The 10,301-nt window shown below is 44.6% G+C and overlaps 1 protein-coding gene across 2 annotated transcripts in view; it reads right to left on the reverse strand.

The window, feature by feature from the left end:
- Positions 1-2,470, reverse strand: part of CDKL5 (cyclin dependent kinase like 5) — a 141,700-nt gene extending 139,230 nt beyond the window's left edge. For both annotated transcript variants that reach the window (XM_074814713.1, XM_074814712.1), the window contains exon 1: positions 2,406-2,470. The gene's annotated coding sequence lies outside the window, so the exon portion shown is untranslated. The remainder of the gene's footprint in view (positions 1-2,405) is intronic.
- Between the last annotated feature and the right edge of the window lie 7,831 nt (positions 2,471-10,301).

Here is a 10,301-nt window from a genome sequence, read left to right on the forward strand (position 1 = left end):
CTGCAGATCTAAGCACTGTCTGAAGTTAATTCAAAAGATCTAGTTCCAAAATACGGTATGGCACTTGCACCTTGCAGCACGTGATTGCTACAGCTTTAAATTTCTCCCCTTTCCTATAAACTATGATCTTACACCACCGTAATATATCATCCAATTTTTCTGCATGCCAGAAGAACCTAAGGGGCTAAAACATTGTGACAAAGATTTTGATACAATTTTGATTTAAATCCCTAAATGCTACAGTTTTAGGTAAATACTGACAAACAAGGCCACACTCCTGAGAATTATTCAATGCAGAGGCTTCTTTAAGCAGAGAGCTCTCTCCTTGAAGAACATCTTGCCAGAAGTACAAAGGGGAAGATTTTCCCTCCTATTGCCAAATGAGCAAATTGAGAGAAATCTCAAACACCCACACAACTAGAGGTAGTATTTAAGTCTGTACAATAGAAAAAGCCAATACTTTTATTATTCAATCCGCCTATTAAAATGGCGCTTTGTGTTTCTACTACAGGCAGGTATATTTTTATAAAAAGCTTGCCTTTTTTTTCATCTGCAGATCTCTTCACTGTTAAGTCAGCACACACACAAAGACAAGAAAAATCTTAAAGATCATGTTGTTTTAAGCAAACCCAACAGACTACTTGAAACATTAGATCTGACACACACTGTGATCTAGGACAAAAATAGTTAAGTGTCCTCACTGATAGTAAAATGAAGTGGGAACTGTAGATTGTACTAGCCAAGAAACCATTATCAACTGGCAATATACAACTTGATCATTCATATATTGGAAGCTGGGGGTGCTCAACACCTCTCTGAAAAACAGCAGAGAGGCATGAGGACAATAAAAGAAACTAACTGGACTATTTAAAACTTCTCTTCTGCAATACTGCAGAACCTGAAGGCCATTCACGATCTGCATCTATCAGCATGCCAATGGATCTTCCTAGCCTTCCTCTGTTTTATATTTTCTAACAGCCTATTTGAGACATTCCAAAGCTTTGCTAAATAGATATGTATTTGCCATAAATAAGAACTCTTCCAGACACGCCTGTGACCAATGTATTACCACCTTGACAAGTCTACTGAGAAGTCAGGTAATAGCTTCCCTCACTCAGAGCAGAGCACAGAGGAATTTGCATGATCATTACTAATTTCACTATGGCAGTTTCACGCTGTTGCTGTTTCAGACTGCTACCTGCCGCAGCAATGGTAGGCAGTACACGATGCAGACAGGAGGAGGATCTCTGAGAGAGGCTGGAGTAGTTCAACAGCAGCAACTGCACGCAGAGCCCTCACATACGCTGAAGAGAATGGAATAGGAAGAGAGCTGCTTGCTCCTCCAGCCCAAGAAGAGGCATTGCCGCAAACACACAAAACCTTGCTTGAAAAAAAAATCCCTTTTCCCTTCCATACGCTCAAGGCCAAGGATAGCAACCCACTTTTCCCTGCTCACCGACCAATATAAAAGATGAAATGTGAGAACGGAATCAAGGAATAGCCCAGCAACGGGAATCCCGGCATCCCTCTTCTTCCTAGCGGCTCCAACTGAGGAACAGCCTCCTCTCCTGGGTGTTGTCCCCTCTGATGCTCTCCATCACCACCGACCTACCCGATAACAACTAGTGTATTTTCTCATAACTGGCACAGAAAATGCACAAGCCCAGCAATAGTGCGACTGATTAAATACACCAAACCAAAAAAAAAAACCAAACCCACCACACAAAAAAACCCCAGAGAAACACTCCCTCCCCCAAATCATAATAATCTAAAGAGTATCTTTTTAGAAAAAGCCCCGAGCCCTTCCCGCGAGGCGGAAGCCGGTATCAGGGATGAAGAGGGGCGAGCGAGCCACGACAACGAACACGGGCGGAATCCCACAGGCGGCCGCCCCCCCCCCCCCCCCCGCGGGCACCTCAGTGAAACCGCGACCGGCGGGACCGCGGAGGGGCCGCGCCCGCGGGCTCTGCCCGCTCCGAGCGGGGCAGCGAGCGGACATCGCGCCGCCGCCCGACCCCGCCGGGCACGGCCGCCTCGCCCCGCCGCCGGCCGGGCGCACCTGGGCTGCGGAGTGGGGCGCGGCGCGGCGCTGCCCGCCGGCAGAGGCACCCACCGGCCCCGCGCCCGCCGCGGCAGCGTCAGGAAACGGCTCCCGGCGGGATGGGGGGAGGGTGGGCGGCGGCCGCTCGGCTGCGGCGGCAGCGGGGAGGGGGGTGGGTGGCGAGCAGCGGGGGTCGTGCGGCTGGCCGGGGGGGGGCGGGGGGGAAGGGACGGGAGCCGAGGCGCGGGGCTGCCCCGCCGCGGCAGCGAGAACCCAGCAGCCGGGAGGTGACAGGTAAGGGCGGCGGAGGGCAAGGGGCGGCCTCCCGGCGCTCGCCTGGCCCGGCCCGGCGCAGCTGCCCTACCTCCGCTCCGGCGCTGCCGCTGCTCTCGTTACACCCGGCGGCGCGCGCTCACTCGCCCGCCACCGCCCCCTCACTCCGCTCCCCCGCCCGCCGCGGTCCCTCCCTAGCGCGGCGCTCAACCGACACCACTAGCCGCCCAGCCCCGCCCCCAAGCCTGCAATGACACCTCCTCCCACCAGTAGCACAGGAAGGAGCGACCCCGGGCCGCGCCCACACCCTCCTCGACCAATAGGCGCTAGCCGTGAGCCTTCTCCTTTGTCCCTCCCCCGATGGCACCGCCCGTAGCTTCGGCACCGCCCTCTCTCGCGTCAGGTTCGGTTGACTCGCAGCTGCCGAGCAACGGGCGCGGGGCTGCGGGCGGCGATGGGGACGGGGCTCCGTGGGTCGCGTCGGGGCAGCGGCGGTCGGTGGCCGCGGAGGGGTCCGGCTGTAGGAGAGGCGGCAACAGTGACACCTCCGCTGCTGGCAGCGGGGGCAGGTGGAGGTGCGGGGCTCAGCCTTCGGCAGGGCCGTGGCCTTCCCTGGACGGGGAGTGGGGCAGGTGGCTCCTCGTTCGGGGGGATTTCTCCTAATGGATGGGCCTTTTTTTTTTTTTTTGACAGTGAAACTGGTCCACGCCCCCGGCACGCAGAGCCGTTAGTCACCCGTGTGCGGAACGAGGGGCGGGGGGGGGGGGCGGAGAAGGGCAGTAAGAGCTGCTACTGCTTTGGATGGATGGATGGATGGATGGATGGATGGATGGATGGATGGATGGATGGATGGATGGATGGATGGATGGATGGACAGCAGGGATGTTAAAAATCAGTATCTCCTTTATTCTCAGACCAGCTCCTGAAACGGTGAAAATGTCTCCAGCACTCAAGCATTTCTCCAACCTTTACAAAATCATAATCTCAGTTTGCAGATTCTATTGCTGGTGCCTTGCGCTTTCCAGCTTTGCTTACACAAATTAAAAATACAGTTAAAAACTAAAGCACTTTCAGCTGCCACTTTCAGGCAAACATCGAATATCACACACATCATGGTAAAATGCAGTTCTGCAAGTTATGGATGCTTGAACTCAGCTCCCATTTTCTTGGTATACTTCAATGGTTGTTTAAATTAGAAAAATGTTACGAAGCCCACTGGACATAACATGCAGTAGCACTCAGCAATGGCTGGGTATTGCTAATCTAACACTAACCAAAAGTATATTTCTTTTGTAAGGATATGAACCTTAAAATAAACCACACAGATAAGAGAACTTAAGGTACTGCAGTGCATAAAAATCAGGCTCCTCATTTTCGTTTGTCGTTCCACACAGACTGTTTCATGAGCCTCAGGGCACTTAAATGTTTTAGTTTGGATCAGGGATGCATTGTTGAAGTAAATGCTGTCATCATCTCTGCTTACAGTGCTTTGATTCACAGTGTGGAGTGGTGTTGGGAGTGCATGAAGTAGATCCCTTTTGGATGAAGCTCAACTGGCAGAGGTGCTCCAGGAGCACACCTAATGCATTCAGGCCACAAATGAGCACTCAGTGAGGCTCAAACTGAACTAGTTGAATACTAGGAATTCCTGAAATGTGTATAGCTTGAAGATCTGTTGCTGTTGCATTCTACAGGTCTTCTGTTAGGCCTTGGTGCTTGCCTGTGTAGTCAAAGACTTGGAGCTTTGTAGTTCAGAAGGAAGGTCCAGAGGATTTCTGATGTAACATCTGAAAGACCTGCTTCATGGTTCATGACAGGCAATCAAGCTGATCTTCTGAATCTTTGATGCTTAAAACTCTGCCAAAACTCACAGTTTGTATATGGATCTTCCCATATTGTTGTGTCAGGAGTACATCCCACCATCATAGCTATAAGGATACCTTGAACTGAAGTTCAAGATGTGACGCTGTTGTCTAAAGGGTAGAAAATATGCTATCAGTGTTGCTACTCCAGATACTGTCAATGGCTTTTGTGATCCTTAATTATCCTCCTATGCCTGTAACTGGTTCCAGGATAGAAGGCAGTGGTGCTACAAGTTAAAAATTAAGATAAATAACTGGGTAATGCTTTAACTCTTTAAAATAATGAAATTAATTTCCAGTAACATATGCTAGCAATTAAAACAATTTTTTTCTATCAGTGTATCTTGTCATTTTAATATGAGGCCAGATTGTAAGTGATGTAATACATGTTCAATTTTTGTGAGAAGGCATAGACAGAACCACTGCTGTGGCAAATCTGAGCAAAGAACTGTGGATTTTCTGATATAACCCACACAAAATCAATTTCTTTTTCCTACAGTGCTTCTCACAAGTAACCAGTTTCACGCACTAACATGATGTAGTTACTCTTTTTACTGAGATCTGCCTTCTTTTCGATGTTTCTCATCATATGGTATGTGAGAGAAGATTGAACAATTTATAATAAACTTTAATCTTGAACTTTGCTTCGGTAAGGACAGCAGTCCATAATCTTACATGCCTGAAATCAGACATCTGAGGTGGTTTGACCTTGGCTAAATGCCAGGTACCCGCCAAGTCGCTCTGTCACTTCCCCCCCTTCCCCTTTTTTTTCTCAACAGGGCAAAGAGGGGAAAGAAAACAAGATAGGAAAAAAAAAAAACCACCACCACAACCCTTGTGGGTAAAACAAAAGCAGTTTTAATATAAGCAAAGCAAAGCAAAGGTCCGCGCGCGGAAGCAAAAAAGAAAACAGATTTATTCTCTACTTCCCATGAACAGGCGATGTCGGGCCTTCTCAGGAAGCAGGGCTCCGATACGCGTAGTGGTTGCCTCGGAGGACCAAGGGTGACCCCACCCCCTTCCTCCTTTCTCCCAGCTTTATACTTGAGTAGACGTCATATGGTCTGGAATATCCCTTTGGTCAGTTTGGGTCAGCTGTCCTGGTTGTGTCCCCTCCCAAGATCTTGCCCACCCCGTCCCACTGTGGGGGGGGAAATGTTGGAAAGAGCCTTGGTGCTGTGTAAGCACTACTCAGCAGTAGCCACAACACCAGTGTGCTATCAACACCCTGCCAGCTCCCAACATAAAACACAGCACCATGAGGGCTGCTACAGGGGAAAACCAATTCCGGCTCAGCCAGACCCAGTACAACATCATAACTCACTTGTCTTCTGGGTTTCTTCAGTACTCATCATAATATTTTTCTCCCTAATCTTCTGCTTGTAACAGAAATGTTAGAGTACAAGAGGTTTTTGTTCATTGTATCCAAAAGTTTAAGGCTAATTTCACTCAGCTAAAAAGATGGAATTTTCTAATATCAACCTTTACAAATCAGGCATGGATGTGGAAGCCAAGCCCTTTTTTTCTGACACGCACATTATGGTCTATAATAGAGATTTTGTTTTGGGAAGCTAAACTAGACTCCACCAAGTCACTAAGGTAAAATATAGGAGAAAATGTGATTTACCAGGTAAAACAAGCATATATGACTCTGAATACAAATAAGCAGCAGGTCTCATTCACAAGAATATACCATTTTTTTGACATTTTTCCTGTAAAAATGAGGGGAAATGCCGAAGTTTGGGCCACCTAAGTGTTTTTTCCGGAGACTCCTAAAGGGGTTGTGAAGTGATCCAGGCCAGAGACAAACACTTGAAGGCAGCAGCCAGATGGTCTTGGCTTCCTTTTTTGGTCCCACGAACTAGCTGGCTCGGTGTCAGGCTGGCCCTCCAGCGCAGATCAGAGCAGTCTGATCTGTTCTGCTGGAAACCACATGAAGTGCCAAGTCCTACATGTCTTCTCTAGGACCGCCTATGACTCACTGTATCAGCTGGGCGTACAGGCAGCTACTGCTGGTTTGATGGCTAACCAGTGTAGCACAGCCTCAGCAGGAAAGAGCTGCTTGCCCACCACATCTGTATCAAGGCACTGACACTAAGAGCCAAGTAGGAATAAATTTGATGTAAGCATCAGTGGAAGTGGATGGCAAAAGGACACTGAGTAAGTAGCAATATCCATATGGTTTAGACAGGTATAAATGTAAATACATGGGGCAAGATACTATCACAGCATTTTAGAAGAGCCTTTAAACAGGAAAAAATCAACGAGAGTTTCGCCTAGCTGAAAAGTGCAGAAATTGGCACATGGATAGGAGCAGATTATTCATTTATCCTTTCTTGCAGTGACATTTCATTTACATGCAGAAGAAACAAAAACCATGAAGAAGTGAATAGATATTGTTTCTTTCTTACAGTCTTGAGAGAAAACAATGCAACAAAAGGGAGTGATGCTCGTTTTGTTATTATTCTCTACAAACTGGCTGTTGCTTTCCCAGGAACCAAGCTCTCAGTTGAGCAAACAGTTATTTAAAAAGAATTTTATCATGAATTTCCCATACAACGTTGCATATTTAATACATGCAATAAAGGCCAACAGTCACAATTCTCAGGTGGTAGAGTTTGCTATAACTGCACCAACATCCTTTTACAAAGCTTTTCTTAAAATGCGTATTTTAAAATGTGTAATTTTGAAGTATAGCTCTTGAATGGGATCATTTAATTTTGAAGATTATGGTCATGATCAAAGAGTTATGGCTTTATTCCTCCCTGTGCAATCATTTCCATGCAATGGCTACAAACCAATTTTTTGCTCCTCCATTTGGTGGGTGCTGCAACCATCCTTCACCGAAATGGCCAGTGGTTCACTCCACAAGATTTGCCTGGTACGGGTGTTTCTGGGGATTCAACAGGGATGAGGGTTTTCTGCTCATTCCCACCACAGAACTGCTAGCTGTTCTGCCCAGCACTTCTAAGACAGAGCCCTTCCAGAATAAACAGTGTAAGAAACAGTTTTACTGTCTTATTTAACAAGACTTGTTTAGGCTATGTAAAGTACCAGTGATCTAGAGCTTACCTACCCTCTGCCTCCTAGTTTAAAAATAGGTTTTCTGTGCTGCTTAGCCACCTGCTGTATTCTCCTCTTATGCATTACCACTGCCCTTTCTTCTGGCTTCCCAAATGTATGTGGGTAGATTGTAAGATACACATTCTACTTTTACAGAGCCAGGACTCAGCCTAATTATAACCTGCAAGATCAGGATGTGACTGTTTTGACTTGCAGAAGCAAAGATGAATAATTGAGTTGTTGACATTTAATTTGTTTAGATACTCTGAACTTGGTCCACTTTTTACTGTAATTTATTGTGTTTATGACAGTACTGGTACCTGATGAAAACACTTATGTGTGCAAGCCATCATTAGCATTGTATTTTCCAATGAAGTAAATTGATTTTTAGCAAAGTAAAACCACTTTTGTTGTTCTTTTATGATTCTGAAGTCAGAGTGTTTTTATAACTTCTCCATGGCAAGAAAATAGTACACAGAATAAAGTTAAATAATATTTCTTTCCAGACTACAGTAATTTACACAATCTGACATTTCAAAGAACTATACGTCTTTATTTCAATAATAATGACCAGTTATGGTTAATGGATTTCATTCATCCTAATATCTCTTACTATGTGTAATAGGCACCTTCAGTGTGCACGTAGGTAGCTTTGCCCATGAGGTATTTCATCCTTGAGCCTAATTCATGGTTTTATGTCAGCATTTGGTTGGAACAAGATAGGGAGTAAGATGACATGATTGCAGGGTGGCTTTCTGTTGTAGTAGTCTGTGTCTTAAGCTCTGAGGGCAATTCCTGTATGTCTAGACCCATCAATGCTGCAGTTCTCAGTTCATCTCAAAATAATGATACTGACATACATCATTGTAGTCTCACAGATCACATTGTCTTCCACCCCCTTTTTCCCCCATGGAGCTCTGGTGTCCCTAGCAATGATGTCAGAATGAAAACAGATTAGATATTTCTCACATATTTTTCAGGTGATTATTTTCTTAAAATCAGTTTTGTTTTCAGAGCATTTGTATCTTTCCATAAGCAGTTTTCCAAAGCATGCCCCTCTCATTATATTTAAATACTCTATTTTCCATCTCTGTCTGACTTCTCCCTCATACTCTTTTCTCTCTTGGTTGCATTTAAACTTTACTTAGTTACTACCGTTTTCACCTGTACCAGCAGTATCCCCCACCTGGGGCTCTTTTGACCTATTTCCTAAGAGAATAGGTTTCCATAGGAAAGAAGAATCCCCCTTCCTCTCTAGAAGAATTAGAATTTATTAACTGTCTTACTAAGCCAAGCCTACAGGAGAGCCTGTGCCGCTACACTTAACATCTGTATACAGCATCTCTAAACTTTATGTATGAAACAGTAATACATGAAATATTGCATCTAGGCTGACATTGTCCCAGTAAATGTAATTTTCAATTAAATCAAAGACATAACTTGCTTTTAATGTTTTTTTAACAAGGGAAAAGACGTCTGTGCTTTTTGTACTCTGACATACAGAAGATTATGTTCTAAAATACAAATTTAAATATAGCAGAGAGGGATTGCAAAACAATATCAACACAGCTGAGATGTTACACTTTCTACCTATTGTAACGTATTACCATGACTATTGTACTTAAAGAGTCCTACTTTTGGACAGAATTCTTATTTAGGTGGATCAGGTGTTGTACAAACAAAATATGAAGATGATTCCTGACACAAAACCCTTATTATTCAAGAGGTAACAGGTGAGAGAGTATTGGTAAAGGATGAGGTAGTTCACACAGCATGATAGATGGCTAGACTTACACAAATCTGTAGCATCATGGCAGAGGTGAATTTCAAATAGAGATTTTTAAGGAAAATACTGAAGTGGCTTTGATGATGTTTATGAGAAAATCAGCAAGAGCACGTGGGACCAGTATGGGAGATAACGTGGCTATGCATACCTGGAATTTTAACAAGCAGATGCTAACTATCATCCTGGGTAGGCTGATGTAAGAGCTTGAGAGATGATATGGTGGGGATAGATTGCAAATGGACTTGAAAATTAAGACCGCGTACACTGGTGCTGTAAAGATGGGGAGAATAAAGAAAGGATTGTAAGAGAGGAAGATTTAAAACTTACCATCTCCCTGAACGATGATGAATTATTAAGGTAATGCATGGCAAGGGTAAGGAAACAGATGTTGCAGCAATCAATGTGTGGCATAATGAAAATTCGAATGAGTTTTTAGTATGCAGAAGGATGCAAAAAGCCTTTTACTAGAAATGTTAGAAGAAATTCTTGTTAGGATTATGGCATAATTTGGCTATGAGAAAAAGATGGAGGTGGAAAGTGCAGATAAGTGGCAGGCTAGATATGATTTGTCATGGTGACTGCAAAGGAGATGCAACTGAAAGTGTTGTTTTAAACATACTGTTCTTGCGGTCATGTCCCTGAAGAACAAATCTGCGCCAGATTTTTTGAGATTTTCCTTTGAATAAAAACAGACAGATCTGGAGAGAAGAGATGAATATTCAAAATAATAACTAAATCATCCTAGGGTTAGATCATCATAAATGCTGGAGGTGGGTCTTGAAAAAACTCCAAATGGCATGAAGTGGTAATGGACAGACACACAGAGGGAAAACAAACAAAAAAAGGCAGTCACAGAAACTTAAGGAGGACAAGGTTTCAATGAATAATTATTATTTTTCAGCTTTGGTTCCGTTCAAAACCAATGAGAGGCATAGATAAGAGCAGATTATGTTGTGTCTAAGGGAAGAAGGCTAGTTTACAGAGGTTCTGGGATGAAACTGGAGAAGAGGTATGTTTAATGAGCTTGGAGATGGCAAAGAGGAGCCGAGCAGTCTGTAGCTGGTGAGAAAAGGGGATCAGAAAAAGAATGTTTTTGGTGGGAGCGTGAGAACTGAAGGAGGAGTGAACAACAGTTTGCTCAGGATGGAAGAACTGAGGCAAACGGAGGAGTTGGAAAAGAGAAATTCTTAATATGTGACATGGAAGACGGAAAGAAGTAACAGAAAGGGAAATGATGGAAAGCAGATGTCTTCATGTAGAAGACACTGGTGAGATC

Source organism: Strix aluco, chromosome 2 (genome assembly GCF_031877795.1).
Source record: "Strix aluco isolate bStrAlu1 chromosome 2, bStrAlu1.hap1, whole genome shotgun sequence".
NCBI lineage: Eukaryota > Metazoa > Chordata > Aves > Strigiformes > Strigidae > Strix > Strix aluco.